Here is a 19,203-nt window from a genome sequence, read left to right as displayed (position 1 = left end):
TGGACCGCAGAGCGAAGGAAAAGCAGCCAACAAGTGCTCAGCATATGTGGGAAGTCTTTCAAGACTGTTGGGAAAGCATTCCAGGTGAAGCTGGTTGAGAGAATGCCAAGAGTGTGCAAAGCTCTCATCAAAGCAAAGGGTGGCTATTTGAAGAATCTCAAATATAAAATATATTTGGATTTGTTTAACACTTTTTTGGTTACTACATGATTCCATATGTGTTACTTAAGAGTTTTGATGTCTTCACTATTATTCTAAAATGTAGAAATAGTAAAAATAAAGAAAAACCCTTAAATGAGTAAGGGAAGACCCCCATGAAATGGACAAAAATGAATGGGAACATATTGGCACCGTACGAAACATATACACAATGTACAATACCACTCATGTGGACGCCGTTTCAATGAAAACATATTGCAAATGTCATGTGGCAAATGCCAAGCGTCACAATGCTAAAATCCAATAGATGGCAAGCGCGCTCCACCGTAACATTTTCTTATTGCAAATGTAACACAAGTCAAGACCCAAGGGTAAAACTTTGAAAAAATTATTTTTTTTTTGAAAACTTTTCACCCCCTTAATAAAAAAAGTGCTTTCTGGACCGTTTTTCTAAATTCTTTCATTTTTTTGGTCAATTTCACATGTATAAGACCTGTATGAACATACGTTTGTCATATTTTATTGACATAATTCTTTGACATTTTTTTTGCTTGTCCATAAGGCACATGTTTTGTCCATTTGCAATATGATTTCATAGGAAGTCAAAAGTCAAAGTCAAATGTCACTTTTTTTTCTTTTTTTTCTCCAAATGCCATAAGAAATGACCAAATGCAATATGAAAGTATTGAATGTGCCAAATCAGGATGTTTGTCCATTTGCCATGTACGATCATAGGAAGTCGGTTTCCAAACCCAAAAGTCAGTGAACCATGTCCAAATGGCATTTATACTGCCCACATTATATATAGTCCTATGTTAAGCCATGAATAAACCTATATGGTCTATTTGTCATGTATGGTGAGGGAGAAGTGGGACTCTGTTGTTTTTTAACGATTTTTTGAAAAACATTCAAAATGACCAAAATGACCCCCCTATTGGATGGGCACAGGTGGGGGGTGCTCCCTACCCAACCGTAGACCCCTTGCTCCCCCTAAAGGCATTGAAAACCATTTTAAAAATGTGCTTCTGATAACCCATTCCAATCATCAGGTGCACGGCTGTCCATTTGCAATATGTTTCAATGGGCATTTACCATCACGAATTTGACATGCTCAAAAATACTGCCGAAATGCGACTGGCCCGATGAACTTGGGATGGCTGGGCAGTGATAGTGGTTCCTCTCCCTCACTCGTTGTGTTGATTTCATCATGTCCATTTGGTGATGTCTTTTCACTGTTGAATCATATTGCAAATGTACTGTCCATTTGCAATATGTTTCAATGGGCATTTACCATCACGAATTTGACATGCTCAAAAAAACTGCAGGAATGTGAAATTGACTGGCCCGATGAACTCGGGATGGCCGGGCAGTGATTCTGGTTCCTCTCCATCGCTCGTTGGTGTTGATTTCAGAATGTCATTTTGGTGATGGTCTAATACTGTTTAAAACCTGTTGGGCTAGGGGGCAGTATTTTCACGGCCGGATGAAAAACGTACCCAATTTGAACAGGTTACTACTCTGGCCCAGAAACTAGAATATGCATATTATTAGTAGATTTGTATAGAAAACACTATGCAGTTTCTAAAACTGTTTGAATGGTGTCTGTAAGTATAACGGAACTCATATGGCAGGCAAAAACCTGAGAAAAATACAATCAGGAAATGAAAATCTTGTGGCTGTAGTATTTTCAAGTCATTGGCAATGGAACACACAGTGACAAAGGATTCACTTCCTAAGGCTTCCACTAGATGTCAACAGTCTTTAGAAAGTTGTTTGAGGCGTCTATGATGAACAGAGACCGAATGAGAAGGCTGGGAAGTTGGTGTCCCAGGGAATGACATCACTTCATTGGCGCACATTCATGTGAGATGGGACCTGTGTTCCAAAAAGTTTTTCAAGACACAGGAATGATCCAGTTGAAATATTACTGAAGTTTCACGTTAAAATGGCCCTAAAGATTGATGCTATACTACGTTTGACATGTTTGAACAAACGTAAATAGATTTTTTTTAACTTTTCGTCTTCACATTTTCCGCACGCTTCCTACATTCGGAGTAGCTGAACTGAATGCGCGAACAACAAGAAGTTATTTGGACATAAATTATGAACTTTATCGAACAAAACAACTTGGACCTGGGATTCCTGGAAGTGCCTTCTGATGAAGATTATTACAGGTAAGTAAATATTTGTAATGCTATTTATGCATTTAGATGACTCCAAAATGGCGGCTATCTGTATTGCGTAGTGTATTTTTCTGAGCACAGTACTCAGATTATTGCAAAGTGTGCTTTCCCAGTAAAGTTATTTTGAAATCTCTCAATGCGGTTGCATTCAGGAGATGTTAATCTATAATTCTTTGAATAACAGTTTAATATTTTATCAACGTTTATAATGAGTATTTTTGTAAATTGTACTACTGATCCACCGGAAGTTTTGGGTGAAATACATTTACTGAACGTCACGCGCAGATGTAAATTGCTGTTTTTGGATAGAAATATGAACTTGATAGAACGGAAAATGCATGTATTGTCTAACAAAATGTCCTAGGAGTGTCATCTGATGAAGATTGTCAAAGGTTAGTGCATCATTTTAGCTGGTTTTCTGCTTTTGGTGACGCCTGTCTTGCATTGAAAATGGCTGTGTAATTTTTTGTCTATGTACTGTCCTAACATAATCTAACTTTATGCTTTCGCCATAAAGCCTTTTTGAAATCGGACAACCTGGTTGGATTAAGGAGATGTTTATCTATAAAATGGTGTAAAATAGTTGTTTGTTTAAGAAATTTGAATTATGACATTTTGTTGTTTTCGAATTTGGCGCTCTGATTTTTCACTGGCTGTTGAATAGTGTGAACCGTGGGTGGGACGCTTGCATCCCACGTAGCCCATAGAAGTTAAACATATTGCAAATGTACAAAAGTCACCCAGCAAGTCAGCGTCCATCAGTCAATTAGATATCATTCTGACACCAAACTGATACCATCTGACACCAAACCCAGTTTTTCCGACTCGTTTAGAAGCCAACTATCACATATTTCAGAGCAGGCCCATAATTCACAGCGCCTTCAGATTAAACCATAATCAAAATGTAAAACATGTAGTTACGTTCTAGCTGAAGGTCCAGCTTTGACTTTATGTGTAGGCCTATGTGAGGCGACCCCGAATCCCGAGTGCCCGAGCAACGACCTTAATTGGTGCTGAAAATCCACTTTTTCCGGGCGTTGCTACGGGTCCTTGAATGAGCTATCGGACAGAAACGTTGGGGTCCGTCTCTACGGGCCGAGGCGGTTTCAATGCACCTAGTCTTGCGACTCTGGGACATTTGTAAATGTCATCATTTTTGTAATGGTCAAAATGAATTGAAGTTATTGCAAATGTATGAGGCTGTTTCTCGGTCTGAGAACCTTCTCGAGCCACATAACTCACCGTGCACTATCAACTTGAGCTCTAGAACAGGTTTCTAATGTTTCAGAGCTCTAGCTCTGACGGTTCTTTGACAGTTCGAACAAAGGTAACTATTGCAGGCTCTGTATGTCTCTAAGCCCCACACTGTGTCACTCCATCCTAGCTGTATGTGTGTGTGAGTTTTTCTTGGAAATCTGATGGGATAAATGACTGATTTACAGTTCATGAGGGTTGCCTAATCACACATATAAAGTTTTGGAAAGATGTGACTTTTTTAACCCTTCGAAACAGCCACTTTGACCACAAATTAAGGCACTTTCGGGTTGGCACAGGAAGCTAAAAGTAAACACATATCCTCATTGGGTTAGGCTTTTACAGAATCCTGAGTTTTAAGTCTTTACGTTAACCTGTTGGGTCTAGGGGGCAGCATTTGCACGTCTGGATAAAAAAAATGTACCCGATTTAATCTGGTTACTAATCCTACCCAGTAACTAGAATATGCATATACTTATTATATATGGATAGAAAACACTCTAAAGTTTCCAAAACTGTTTGAATGGTGTCTGTGAGTATAACAGAACTCATTTGGCAGGCAAAACCCTGAGACATTTTCTGACAGGAAGTGGATACCTGATGTGTTGTATTGACTTTAAACCTCTCCCATTGAAAAACACAGGGGTTTAGGAATATTTTGGCACTTCCTATTGCTTCCACTAGATGTCACCAGCCTTTACAAAGTGTTTTGAGTCTTCTGGAGGGAGATCTGACCGAACAAGAGCCATGGAACGGTGATGTCCCATTAGACACCTGGCGCGCTACTTCATGTTGGGTACCCTCGTTCCAATACGTTATAAAAGGCTATGCATTCGTCCACCTTGAATATTATTCATGTTCTGGTTAAAAAAGGCCCTAATGATTTATGCTATACAACGTTTGACATGTTTGAACGAACGGAAATATATTTTTTCCCCTCGTTCATGACGAGAAGTCCGGCTGGCTTACATCATGTGCTAACGAGACGGAGATTTTTGGACATAAATGATGAGCTTTTTTGAACAAAACTACATTCGTTATGGACCTGTGATACCTGGAAGTGACATCTGATGAAGAGAATCAAAGGTAATGGATTATTTACATAGTATTTTCGATTTTAGATCTCCCCAACATGACGTCTAGTCTGTATCGCAACGCGTATTTTTCTGGGCACAGTGCTCAGATTATTGCAAAGTGTGATTTCCCAGTAAGGTTATTTTTAAATCTGGCAAGTTGATTGCGTTCAAAAGATGTAAATCTATAATTCTTTAAATGACAATATAATATTTTACCAATGTTTTCTAATTTTAATTATTTAATTTGTGACGCTGACTTGACTGCCGGTTATTGGAGGGAAACGATTTCCTCAACATCAATGCCATAGTAAAACGCTGTTTTTGTATATAAATATGAACTTGATAGAACTAAAAATGCATGCATTGTCTAACATAATGTCCTAGGAGTGTCATCTGATGGAGATTGTAAAAGGTTAGTGTATCATTTTAGCTGGTTTTATGGTTTTGGTGACCCTGTCTTTGACTTGACAAAACATTACACACAACTCTTGTAAATGTACTGTCCTAACATACTCTAAATTTATGCTTTCGCCGTAAAACCTTTTTGAAATCGTAAAACGTGGTTAGATTAAGGAGATGTTTATCTTTCAAATGGTGTAACATAGTTGTATTTTTGAAAAATTTGAATTTTGACATTTATTTGGATTCAAATTTGCCGCTCTTGAAATGCACCTGCTGTTGATGGAGTGCACCACAGGTGGCACGCTAGCGTCCCACCTAGCCCCAAGAGGTTAACCTCTATGGGACCGGCGGGACGAATTCGTCCCACCTACGTAACAGCCACTGCCAGCCTGTGGCGCGATTTTCAAAATCTTCAAAATCCTATTACTTCAATTTCTCAAACATATGACTATTTTACAGCCATTTAAAGATAAGACTCTCGTTAATCTAACCACACTGTCCGATTTCAAAAAGGCTTTACAACGAAAGCAAAACATTAGATTATGTCAGCAGAGTACCAAGCCAGAAATAATCAGACACCCATTTTTCAAGCCAGCATATAATGTCACCAAAACCCAGAAGACAGCTAAATGCAGCACTCACCTTTGATGATCTTCATCAGATGACAACCCTAGGACATTATGTTATACAATACATGCATGTTTTGTTCAATCAAGTTCATATTTATATCAAAAACCAGCTTTTTACATTAGCATGTGACGTTCAGAACTAGCATACCCCCCGCAAACTTACGGGGAATTCGCTAACATTTTACTAAATTACTCACGATAAACGTTCACAAAAAGCATAACAATTATTTTAAGAATTATAGATACAGACCTCCTCTATGCACTCGATATGTCCGATTTTAAAATAGCTTTTTGGTGAAAGCACATTTTGCAATATTCTAAGTACATAGCACAGGCATCACGGGCTCGCTATTTAGACACCCGGCAAGTTTAGCACTCACCATAATCATATTTACTATTATAAAAATGTCATTACCTTTTGTTGTCTTCGTCAGAATGCACACCCAGGACGTCTACTTCAATAACAAATGTTGGTTTGGTCCAAAATAATCCATCGTTATATCCGAATAGCGGCGTTTTGTTCGTGCGTTCCAGACACTATCCGAAATAGTAAAGAAGTGTCGCGCGCTTGGCGCAATTCCTGACAATAAAATTCAAAGTATTCCATTGCCGTACGTCGAAGCATGTCAACCGCTGTTTAAAATCAATTTTTACGTCATTTTTCTCGTAGAAAAGCGATAATATTCCGACAGGGAATCTCCTTTTCGGCAAACAGAGGAAAAAATCCCAAAGGCGGGGGCGGTCGGGGTCACGCGCATAAGCTAGTGTCTCTTGATGGGCCACTTGAGAAAGGCGATAATGTGTTTCAGCCTGGGGCTGGAATGACGACATTCTCTTTTTTCCCGGGCTATGAGAGCCTATGGAAGACGTGGGAAGTGTCACGTTAGAGCAGAGATCCTTAGTAAATGATAGAGATGGCAAAGAAGTTCCAGAAATGGTCAGACAGGCCACTTCCTGTAAAGGAATCTCTCAGGTTTTGACCTGCCATTTGAGTTCTGTTATACTCACAGACACCATTCAAACAGTTTTAGAAAATTTAGGGTGTTTTCTATCCATATGTAATAAGTATATGCATATTCTAGTTACTGAGTAGGAGTGGTAACCAGATTAAATTGGGTATGTTTTTTATCCAGCCGTGTCAATGCTGCCCCCTAGCCCTAACAGGTTAAGAATTGACTGATTTACACAGGGTTCAATGCAGTGATTTTCACAATCTGCAGGTTGGTTATATCAAAACACCTTTAGGGTGTTTTTAACCTGTTAGGGCTAGGGGGCAGTATTTACAAGGCCGTATAAAAAACGTACCCGATTTCATCTGGTCATTACTACTGCCCAGAAACTAGAATAAGCATATAATTATTGGCTTTGGATAGAAAACACCCTAAAGTTTCTAAAACTGTTTGAATGGTGTCTGTGAGTATAACAGAACTCATATGGCAGGCAAAAACCTGAGAAGATTCTGTACAGGAAGTACCCTCTCTGACCATTCCTTGGGCTTCTTGGCTCTGTTTATTGAAAATGTAGGATCTTTGCTTTAACGTGACACTTCCTACGGCTCCCATAGGCTCTCAGAACCCGGGAAAAAGCTGAATTATGTAATTCCAGCCGCTGGCTGAAAAACTTTAGCGCCTTGGGTAAGTGGCCGATCAGAGGACCATCAGACTGAGGCTCGTGCACGAGGGGATCCCATGTTTTTATTTTCTCTCTCTGAACGTAAACACGCTTTCCCGGTTGGAATATTATCGCTTTTTTGCGAGAAAAATTGAATAAAAATTGATTTTAACCTCTTACATCTAGACGTTACGCTAGCGGAACACCTGCTCCAATATCCAATGATAGGGGTGGCGCGAATTACAAATTCCTCAAAAATACAAAAACTTCAATTTTTCAAACATATGACTATTTCACAGCATTTTAAAGACAAGACTCTCCTTTATCTAACCACACAGTCCGATTTCAAAAAGGCTTTACAGCGAAAGCAAAACATTAGATTATGTCAGCAGAGTACCAAGCCAGAAATAATCAGACACCCATTTTTCAAGCTAGCATATAATGTCACAAAAACCCAGAAGACAGCTAAATGCAGCACTAACCTTTGATGATCTTCATCAGATGACACACCTAGGACATTATGTTATACAATACATGCATGTTTTGTTCAATCAAGTTCATATTTATATCAAAAAACAGCTTTTTACATTAGCATGTGACGTTCAGAACTAGCATACCCCCGCAAACTTCCGGGGAATTTGCTAACAATTTACTAAATTACTCACGATAAACGTTCACAAAAAGCATAACAATTATTTTAAGAATTATAGATACAGAACTCCTCTATGCACTCGATATGTCCGATTTTAAAATAGCTTTTTGGTGAAAGCACATTTTGCAATATTCTAAGTACATAGCCCAGCCATCACGGGCTAGCTATTTAGACACCCGGCAAGTTTAGCCTTCACCAAAATCACATTTACTATTATAAAAGTTTGATTACCTTTTGTTGTCTTCGTCAGAATGCACTCCCAGGACTGCTACTTCAATAACAAATATTGGTTTGGTCCAAAATAATCCATCGTTATATCTGAATAGCGGCGTTTTGTTCGTGCGTCCCAGACACTATCCGAAATGGTAAATCAGGGTCGCGCACATGGCGCAATTCGTGACAAAAAAATTCTAAATATTCCATTACCGTACTTCGAAGCATGTCAACCGCTGTTTAAAATCAATTTTTATGCAATTTATCTCGTAAAAAAGCGATAATATTCCGACCGGGAATCTCCTTTTCGGCAAACAGAGGAAAAATCACAAAGACGGGGGCGGCCAGGGCACGCGCCTAAGCCCACAGTCCCTTGATCGGCCACTTGACAAAGGCGATAACGTGTTTCAGCCTAGGGCTGGGATGACGACATTCAGGTTTTTCCCGGGCTCTGTGCGCCCATGGAAGACGTAGGAAGTCTCACGTTAGAGCAGAGATCCTTTGTAAAAGATAGAGATGGCAAAGAAGTTCAAGAAATGGTCAGACAGGCCACTTCCTGTAAAGGAATCTCTCAGGTTTTGACCTGCCATTTGAGTTCTGTTATACTCACAGACACCATTCAAACAGTTTTAGAACCTTTGGAGTGTTTTCTATCCAAAGCCAATAATTATATGCATATTCTAGTTACTGGGCAGGAGTAGTAACCAGATTAAATCGGGTACGTTTTTTATCCAGGGTTGAAAATATTGCCCCCTAGCCATAACAGGTTAAACAGCGGTTGACATGCTTCGAAGTACGGTAATGGAATATTTAGATTTTTTTTGTCACGAAATGCGTCGGGCGCGTAACCCTTATTTACCCTTTCGGATAGTGTCTTGAACGCACAAACAAAACGCCGCTATTTGGATATAACTATGGATTATTTGGGACCAAACCAACATTTGTTATTGAAGTAGAAGTCCTGGGAGTGCATTCTGACGAAGAACAGCAAAGGTAATAACATTTTTCTTATAGTAAATCTGACTTTGGTGAGGGCTAAACTTGCTGGGTGTCTAAATAGCTAGCCCTGTTATGCCGGGCTATCTACTTAGAATATTGCAAAATGTGCTTTCACCAAAAAGCTATTTTAAAATCGGACATAGCGAGTGCATAGAGGAGTTCTGTATCTATAATTCTTAAAATAATTGTTATGTTTTTTTGTGAACGTTTATCGTGAGTAATTTAATAAATTCACCGGAAGTTTGCGGGGGGTATGCTAGTTCTGAACGTCACATGCTAACGTAAAAAGCTGGTTTTTGATATAAATATGAACTTGATTGAACAAAACATGCATGTATTGTATAACATAATGTCCTAAGATTGTCATCTGATGAAGATCATCAAAGGTTAGTGCTGCATTTAGCTGTGGTTTGGGTTTATGTGACATTATATGCTAGCTTGAAAAATGGGTGTCTGATTATTTCTGGCTGGGTACTCTGCTGACATAATCTAATGTTTTGCTTTCGTTGTAAAGCCTTTTTGAAATCGGAGTGTGTGGTTAGATTAACGAGAGTCTTGTCTTTAAAATGGTGTAAAATAGTAATATGTTTGAGAAATTGAAGTAATAGCAATTCTAAGGTATTTGAATAACGCGCCACAGGATTCCACTGGCTGTTACGTAGGTCGTCCCACTGGCCCTTGAGAAGTTAACCTGTTAGGGCTAGGGGGCAGCATTTGCACGTCTGGATAAAAAAATGTACCCGATTTAATCTGGTTACTAATCCTACCCAGTAACTAGAATATGCATATACTTATTATATATGGATAGAAAACACTCTAAAGTTTCTAAAACTGTTTGAATGGTGTCTGTGAGTATAACAGAACTCATTTGGCAGGCAAAACCCTGAGACATTTTCTGACAGGAAGTGGATACCTGATGTGTTGTATTACCTTTAAACCTATCCCATTGAAAAACACAGGGGCTGAGGAATATTTTGGCACTTCCTATTGCTTCCACTAGATGTCACCAGCCTTTACAAAGTGTTTTGAGTCTTCTGGAGGGAGATCTGACCGAACAAGAGCCATGGAACGATGATGTCCCATTAGACACCTGGCGCGCGAGTTCATGTTGGGTACCCTCGTTCCAATACGTTATAAAAGAGTATGCATTCGTCCACCTTGAATATTATTCATGTTCTGGTTAAAAAAGGCCCTAATGATTTATGCTATACAACGTTTGACATGTTTGAACGAACGGAAATATATTTTTTCCCCTCGTTCATGACGAGAAGTCCGGCTGGCTTAGATCATGTGCTAACAAGACGGAGATTTTTGGACATAAATGATGAGCTTTTTTGAACAAAACTACATTCGTTATGGACCTGTGATACCTGGAAGTGACATCTGATGAAGAGAATCAAAGGTAATGGATTATTTACATAGTATTTTCGATTTTAGATCTCCCCAACATGATGTCTAGTCTGTATCGCAACGCGTATTTTTCTGGGCGCAGTGCTCAGATTATTGCAAAGTGTGATTTCCCAGTAAGGTTATTTTTAAATCTGGCAAGTTGATTGCGTTCAAGAGATGTAAATCTATAATTCTTTAAATGACAATATAATATTTTACCAATGTTTTCTAATTTTAATTATTTAATTTGTGACGCTGACTTGACTGCCGGTTATTGGAGGGAAACGATTTCCTCAACATCAATGCCATAGTAAAACGCTGTTTTTGGATATAAATATGAACTTGATAGAACTAAAAATGCATGCATTGTCTAACATAATGTCCTAGGAGTGTCATCTGATGGAGATTGTAAAAGGTTAGTGCATCATTTTAGCTGGTTTTATGGTTTTGGTGACCCGGTCTTTGAATTGACAAAACATTACACACAACTCTTGTAAATGTACTGTCCTAACATACTCTAAATTTATGCTTTCGCCGTAAAACCTTTTTGAAATCGTAAAACGTGGTTAGATTAAGGAGATGTTTATCTTTCAAAGGGTGTAAAATAGTTGTATGTTTGAAAAATTTGAATTTTGACATTTATTTGGATTCAAATTTGCCGCTCTTGAAATGCACCTGCTGTTGATGGAGTGCACCACGGGTGGCACGCTAGCGTCCCACCTAGCCCATAGAGGTTAACAACTTCCGGTTGCTCCAGGAAGCTTAGAATCGACACAGGTAGACCTCATAGTGGCCTGATGGATTGTCATCGAAGGCAGGTTCATAAGGCATTCATAACCCACATAGGCTTCAGGTTGAATTTAGGGGAATAGGAAATGTATTCCTATGGGGAGAGAAGTCATTGCAAACTGTTTGATGTAAACACCTTCTTTTCACTGTTAAGGGTTAATGCCACACAGTCAAGGTTAGGCTTGCACAGATCGGGAGGACCTCAGGAATGTTCCCGAGGTCGAATTGTGCTTCTAACTCTAATGGTTCCGCCGCTGTCCCCCAAAAGCACCTGAAATTTAGGGCCAGGCTTCATTTTGGGCCTACTTTTTTTCATGGTTGCTGCGCTCAGAGCGAGCTACGGTCAAGCGGGGTGTCTCATTGAACTCGGCACAGCCTAGAGATAATGATAATGCCATTGCAGGCTCTGTGTGTCTTTAAGCACCGCACTGTGACACTCCATCCTTGCTGTGTGTGTGTGTGTGTGTGTGTGTGTGTGTGTGTTTGTGTGAGAGAGATTTTCTTTGACATCTGATGGGATAAATGACTGATTTACAGTTCATGAGGGTTGCCAAGTCACAAATATGAAGTTTTGAAATGATCTGACCTTTTTAACCATTCAAAACAGCCCCTACGACCCCAATTTAAGGCACTTCCGGTTGACACAGGAAGCTTAAAGTAAACACATATTCTCATTGTGGTAGGCTTTGTGGTGGCTAATTTCTGCATTACCAAATGAGGAGAGTTACAAACACACCAGTCCGAGTTAACTACATCTTTAGTAATTAAGATACTTTTGCAAAAACACTTGACCTTCAATAATGCACTCTCTTGAATGAACCATTGAATAAGGTGATTACACAATGGCTACAGAGATATTTTATAGCAAAGATACACCCCCTTCGACGTATATTGACGAACCACAAATCTTAGTAACAGTTCACAAAGGTTAAGTTTTGTATGACAGATATCCATAAAACACAGCAGACAGTAACTGCTATATCAACAGGGTTCATTGTATAGCCCAGTATCTGGTCCCCCTAGAACCGTCCCTCCCTGGTACGGTATTGAACAGAACTATTATCTCATGTCCTCTGAAATGCTTTTTAGGCGTTCTTATCAAAATACACCATAAATCTCCTTTGTCAGTGCTATCTCATAGTGGCACATCCTCAGTAAAACACCTCTTGTTCCCACTCCTGGACAAGTTCACTGAGGGGAGTGACCTGCGCACAGACATTGTGGAGACAAATAATTGGTTCCCCATTAATCACGCCATCCTTTTACATGGTTTAAGAATAGGTAAAGACACATTCACATGAAGACAAGTCTGACCTCTCCCTTCTCTGTATTCCTATGGGGAGAGATGTCATTGTAATCTGTGAGATGAAAAAACCCTGTTTTTACTCTTAAGGGTTAATGGCACACGGTCAAGGTTAGGCTTGCACAGATCGGGAGGACCTTAGGAACATTCCTGTGGTTGAATTGTCCTTCTAACACTAACTGTTCTCCTGCTGTCACCCAAAAGCACCTGCAATTTAGGGCCAGGCTTCATTTTGGGCCTACTTTTTTTCATGGTTGCTGCGCTCAGAGCGAGCTACGGTCAAGCGGGGTGTCTCATTGAACTCGGCACAGCCTAGAGATAATGATAATGCCATTGCAGGCTCTGTGTGTCTTTAAGCACCGCACTGTGACACTCCATCCTTGCTGTGTGTGTGTGTGTGTGTGTGTGTGTGTGTGTGTGTGTGTGTGTGTGTGTGTGTGTGTGTGTGTGTGTGTGTGTGTGTGTGTGTGTGTGTGTGTGTGTGTGTGTGTGTGTGTGTGTGTGTGTGTGTGTGTGTGAGAGAGAGAGCTTTTCTTTGACATCTGTTTGGAGAAATGACTGATATACAGTTCATGAGGGTTGCCTAATCACACAAATGAAGTTTTGAAAATACGTTCTGACCCACCCCCCTGGTCTGCCACAATATATATAAAATACACACCTAAAATACACTAATAAAAAAAGATCTGAGAACAGTGATATTTCACACAAACATGAAGATATCCATAAGCAATCATTTCTGGTGAAAATGTATAATAACTGGTGCATATAGCATTTTGGAATTAAACTCTTCAAATTGTTTTTTGTTTTTGTGACAGTCAAACCAAGTTTAAAGATTAACATTGTACGTTTTTCATCCGATCAAAGTCCATGGTCTAATATGTTGACGGTCAGTTATTATAAATGCGCGCCTTGTCAGAGTATCGATCGTTCTCTTTTTCATAGTTGTCATTGGCACTCTGTCAAATGCCGTCTGATATTCAATACTGAGCTGTGTGTGATGCTATATGTTTGTTTATTGAGGCCAAAACAAAGACCTTGTCAAAACAAAGGTCTCTGGATAGTAATTTTTGGGGGGACTGGATTATTTGATGAAACAAATGACCTTATGTATACCAGACAGATGCTGCTGAAATCTGACCAGCTGACAACTAACTGCATGTTTGGCTGAATGAGTCTAGAGAGGACATTGTGGTGCACACAATAAATGTGATTGAATAAACCATTCAAGGTAGACTACTACCATAACTGTGATATTTGTTTTGATAAAGCAATCTCACAAGTCTTCAATATGTGTACAGGTTATGACTGTAATACAATGCTATGGCTGTATTCCCCTATTGTTACAGCCAGATTCCGTCAGGGTCAGTCTGAGGCCAAAGCATTAAGCAGTTATCACTCAACCCACCCCTTAGTCGGAACATGCCATTTTTTCTAAGAATAGCCTTTATGCTCTTTCCATCCAGTGCTGATGTCTCTTTGTGTGCGTGCTGCTGCTCCAGAACGGGTCTAAATGAATTGCTTAGTGTTCTGAAATCTCACACTGTACCCTCTGACCCCATCGCTCTCACATCTAAAGGCATTTTCATCTGATGTTATGATTATAAATAACTTAGCGGCTTGTGTTGTTATTACCATCATCCTGAACAACATTTACAGCGATGTTCAAGTAAGCCTAGTGGAGACGTGAATATGAGTCTGATTGAATCTACTCAGCACTTTACTTTGTATTCTTACATTCTGTCCTCTGTGGGTTGACGTCTCAGTTTTCTGGGTTTTTTGAAACATGGGGAATGTCCTGGGAATTGCATGCTATTGTGCTTCATTCAGAGCGAGTGTATTTGTATATTGGTTTCTGGTAAATGTACACCTTCACTCCTCTTTCTTTCTTTGTCTCTTTCTCTTTCTCACTCTCTCTGTTCAATCGTGGCTTCTTTGTTCTGTGCCTATCTGGATAATCTTGAGTACAAGCAGGAAAGGCAGGCCCTGAGAAAATGTCTGTGTGTGTGGGCTAATGTTACTGGATTGACGGGGTGTTTCTATACTTCAGCGCCTAGGCGCTGGTCAAATTTAGGCCAGGCCACCGGAGCCCCCCTGTAAACAAATCCATATCTGATGTACACACAGCCATATCTGATGCCTGCGAATCACATTCAGCCGTAGCAACTCAGAGGCATTTTCTGATACTGTAGTAGTATTTGTGAGATATACTGCAAACCCTCAGAATGGGTGCAGCTTAGTAAGAATAGTTTAATTAAATGAGAATAGGTGATCTTTGTTAACAATGCAGCTGCTGTTGGGTTGTGTGTGTGTGTATCATAGATTTAATAACTGTATTAACCTCTTGGGGCTAGGTGGGACGCTAGCGTGCCACCCGTGGTGCACTCCATCAACAGCAGGTGCATTTCAAGAGCGGCAAATTTGAATCCAAATAAATGTCAAAATTCAAATTTTTCAAAAATACAACTATTTTACACCATTTGAAAGATAAACATCTCCTTAATCTAACCACGTTTTACGATTTCAAAAAGGTTTTACGGCGAAAGCATAAATTTAGAGTATGTTAGGACAGTACATTTACAAGAGTTGTATGTAATGTTTTGTCAAGTCAAAGACAGGGTCACCAAAACCATAAAACCAGCTAAAATGATGCACTAACCTTTTACAATCTCCATCAGATGACACTCCTAGGACATTATGTTAGACAATGCATGCATTTTTAGTTCTATCAAGTTCATATTTATATCCAAAAACAGCGTTTTACTATGGCATTGATGTTGAGGAAATCGTTTCCCTCCAATAACCGGCAGTCAAGTCAACACCACAAATTAAATAATTAAAATTAGAAAACATTGGTAAAATATTATATTGTCATTTAAAGAATTATAGATTTACATCTCTTGAACGCAATCAACTTGCCAGATTTAAAAATAACCTTACTGGGAAATCACACTTTGCAATAATCTGAGCACTGCGCCCAGAAAAATACGCGTTGCGATACAGACTAGACGTCATGTTGGGGAGATCTAAAATCGAAAATACTATGTAAATAATCCATTACCTTTGATTCTCTTCATCAGATGTCACTTCCAGGTATCACAGGTCCATAACGAATGTAGTTTTGTTCAAAAAAGCTCATCATTTATGTCCAAAAATCTCCGTCTCGTTAGCACATGATGTAAGCCAGCCGGACTTCTCGTCATGAACGAGGGGAAAAAATATATTTCCGTTCGTTCAAACATGTCAAACGTTGTATAGCATAAATCATTAGGGCCTTTTTTAACCAGAACATGAATAATATTCAAGGTGGACGAATGCATACTCTTTTATAACGTATTGGAACGAGGGTACCCAACATGAACTCGCGCGCCAGGTGTCTAATGGGACATCATCGTTCCATGGCTCTTGTTCGGTCAGATCTCCCTCCAGAAGACTCAAAACACTTTGTAAAGGCTGGTGACATCTAGTGGAAGCAATAGGAAGTGCCAAAATATTCCTAAGCCCCTGTGTTTTTCAATGGGATAGGTTTAAAGTCAATACAACACATCAGGTATCCACTTCCTGTCAGAAAATGTCTCAGGGTTTTGCCTGCCAAATGAGTTCTGTTATACTCACAGACACCATTCAAACAGTTTTGGAAACTTTAGAGTGTTTTCTATCCATATATAATAAGTATATGCATATTCTAGTTACTGGGTAGGATTAGTAACCAGATTAAATCGGGTACATTTTTTTTATCCAGACGTGCAAATGCTGCCCCCTAGACCCAACAGGTTAAGTTGTGTGTGTGTGTGTGTCACAGGTGAATTCACTATGTTGGTTTGTGTGTGTATCTTGTGCGTTAAGTCATTTTGCTGGGTTGTTTGTGTCTCATCTGTTAAACTGCTGTGTTGGGTTTTGCGTGTGTGTGTTCGCAGGTTAATCTGCTGCAATAAATGATGACGTGCTTTGAAAATTAGATCCTATTTAAGTTTCTTAGTAGAGGGGGAAGCCTGTGACCAAGATGAAGAGCCAAACCCCATGCATTTTAAAGGGACATCTCAGCAATTAGCTGTCCCTAAGCATCTTGGCCAGTGTGCCATTTTCCCCAGTCAGTGGGATGGACATGATGCATGGGATAGAGCCAGTGTTAATTGAATTGGATCAATGTGATCTGCCCGGCGTGCCAGCATGAATCACTAGATCAGGCAGGTAATGGTTTTGAAAGGTCTGAGAGGGCTGTAAACGACAGAGCTGTGAGCCTAGCTATGCTGTGGGAAGAGGATATATTGATGGATGGATGCATAGATGGATAGCACATTTGCTATTAGGATTTTAACACCCACAGTTTTCAATTTAACACTTTCATAGAAATTATATGTGACCATCTCAAATAGAGTTCAACTAAAACTTTTTAAAGTGTTGACAAATTAACACCCCAAGAGTGTTGGGTGTTGCAAATTCCGACTGAAATGAACACTTTATTAGAGCTAATGCTGTTACACTTCCTCAGTGTTAGGGAATTAACACCTATGGTGTTACAGTAACACATTTGGGGTTTTGTTTTAACACTGTAGAGTGTAAAGCCTTATTTGCATATTTATTTCCCAGGTTGCCTTTCAAGGGAATTTTAGAGGTTCCTGTACCACCCATGACTGTGTTTGCTAGTGACAGAGAAGTGTGTTGCATTTGACGGCTTTCAGTCTTATAGCCTTCACCAACTAAAGTTACAGTATTTATGACAATACAAAACTTTTTGGGGACAGTACATACTTTGACAGCCTAGTTCTACCCTACCACAGTGGCCTGAAACTCATGGTTTGCAGGCCACATTGGCAAGTCACATTATGCTGGCTTGCAAAGTGTTATACCATTCTTATAGGATGTCTAACAATTGGAACTTTAAATCACCTGAAATCTGTTGTTAGAATGACTGCCAAGGTAGGGAAGAATGATAAATGAGACTACCTAAACCATCTAATGTGGAGAAACCATCTCAATAATTAGTGAAATAAGTTCAATAACTTACAGATTGAATTTGTTTAGAAACATCTATGTGATTTAGTGTATTGTTACTTTATGTAGTATAAGATCAATTATTCAATCAATGTCCACAAGAAACATATATGTACATAAAAAAAATTACGATTCTAAAAAACAACCTGCAGCAAAGCATGCTGGGAAATATAATAAGGCCTCTCCCATGTCTTTTTCACTCTGAGAGAGTTAATGATAATTAACTCAACGCAGTATAGTATTCTCAACGCAGTATAGTATAGTTCAAATAACACTTCATTTATTCACCGCAGGTGGCGTCAATTTCAATGTCACTGATGTAAGCACCACTAGAATCAACACTCAGATATAACACTCACAAAACTTTTTACCTCAAAACTGAGATTTTAACACCCACAAATGTTCTGTGAAGCGAGGATGGGAGAGAGAGTTGAGAATGACGGAAAGAGGAGAATGGAGGGGGGTAAATTAATAATGAGGATTGGGGGAGTGAGTGCCAGAGCTGATGAGACATATAGTACTGTACCTCCTCCTGTGACTGGCAGACGGACTGTGTGATCACTAGTGCCGTCTGTCGACACACTCGGCACGCCAACACTGCTCCTCTCCTCCGAAATCTGGGGTAATGTCCACTTCCACCCTGTCTGCCTAATCACGCAACACACATCCCCTTCGCCCGGGTCTGGATGTATTATTGTTGGTGTAACACTCATCCATTTGTCACAGTGCGTTCCACAGCCTGTGTCTTCTCCTCTCCTCCTCTGCCTCACCAAGACTACAGGTTTAAGGTTCTTTCTCCCCTCTTTTCAACCCTTGTCTCAGCACTACACCTTTCCTATCTCTCCAATGGTCTCACCGGTCTCTCTCTTTCTCCTCCTGTCCCCACTTCCCTTATTTAATGTGCCCTAAAATAAAACAGAAGCCTTCACTGTGCCATTTGTTTCCTCTTCACTGCTCTTTTATGCATCTGTTATCCTCAGCCTGCTCTGCTGAAGGAAAGGAAAGCAGTGCTGAGGGACGACAGAGCCGAGCTGTGGTGATAGTGCTGCGGCTAGTCCCTCATGTTGCTAGGCAGTCTGACAGAGAGAGAGAGAAAGGAAAAGAGAAAACAAACCTCCACTCAGGGTTTCTGAGGATGGCTGCAGTAGAACATGATCCTGAATCTCGAGGAAAAAGCTCTCGTCCCTATTTTTCTTTCTCTCTCTCCCTCTCTCTGTCCAGCCTCTCTCCTCTCGGCTGGGCTTCGTTGTTCTGTAGTGGGAGGAGAAGCAGCAGCTGTAGCGTGGAAGCAGAGGCAGAGGCAGGCTGACAGGCACCGCTACACTGACTGAGCTCTCAAACGTCACTGCATACTTAGCAGAGGGGGTCACACGTGATCCACGTGACCCGTTTTAGATTCACTCCGTTCCTCTACCCTCCTCCCCTCACCTAAAGGGATTTAATTCTGTGTGGGCTTGATGGATGGACACATTTTTTTCCTCACACACACACACATTACAAATTGACAAGTTTATGAAACCCCCGTGTCTGATTCTTCATGAACAGTAAC

At 40.0% G+C, this 19,203-nt stretch overlaps 1 protein-coding gene across 2 annotated transcripts in view; it reads right to left on the bottom strand.

Annotated features, from left to right (window-relative positions):
- LOC106583974 (beta-1,3-galactosyltransferase 2) overlaps nucleotides 1-18,968 on the bottom strand; it is a 33,332-nt gene extending 14,364 nt beyond the window's left edge. Inside the window, exon 1 of one of the 2 annotated variants that reach the window (XM_014168700.3) lies at nucleotides 18,181-18,968. The gene's annotated coding sequence lies outside the window, so the exon portion shown is untranslated. The remainder of the gene's footprint in view (nucleotides 1-18,180) is intronic. The other variant, XM_014168701.3, reaches the window with a different exon arrangement.
- Between the last annotated feature and the right edge of the window lie 235 nt (nucleotides 18,969-19,203).

This window comes from Salmo salar, chromosome 23 (assembly GCF_965601325.2).
Source record: "Salmo salar chromosome 23, fSalSal1, whole genome shotgun sequence".
In the NCBI taxonomy this organism is placed as follows: domain Eukaryota; kingdom Metazoa; phylum Chordata; class Actinopteri; order Salmoniformes; family Salmonidae; genus Salmo; species Salmo salar.
The sequence above is the reverse complement of the archived record's forward strand: the minus strand, read 5'-3'. Positions and strand labels throughout refer to the sequence as shown.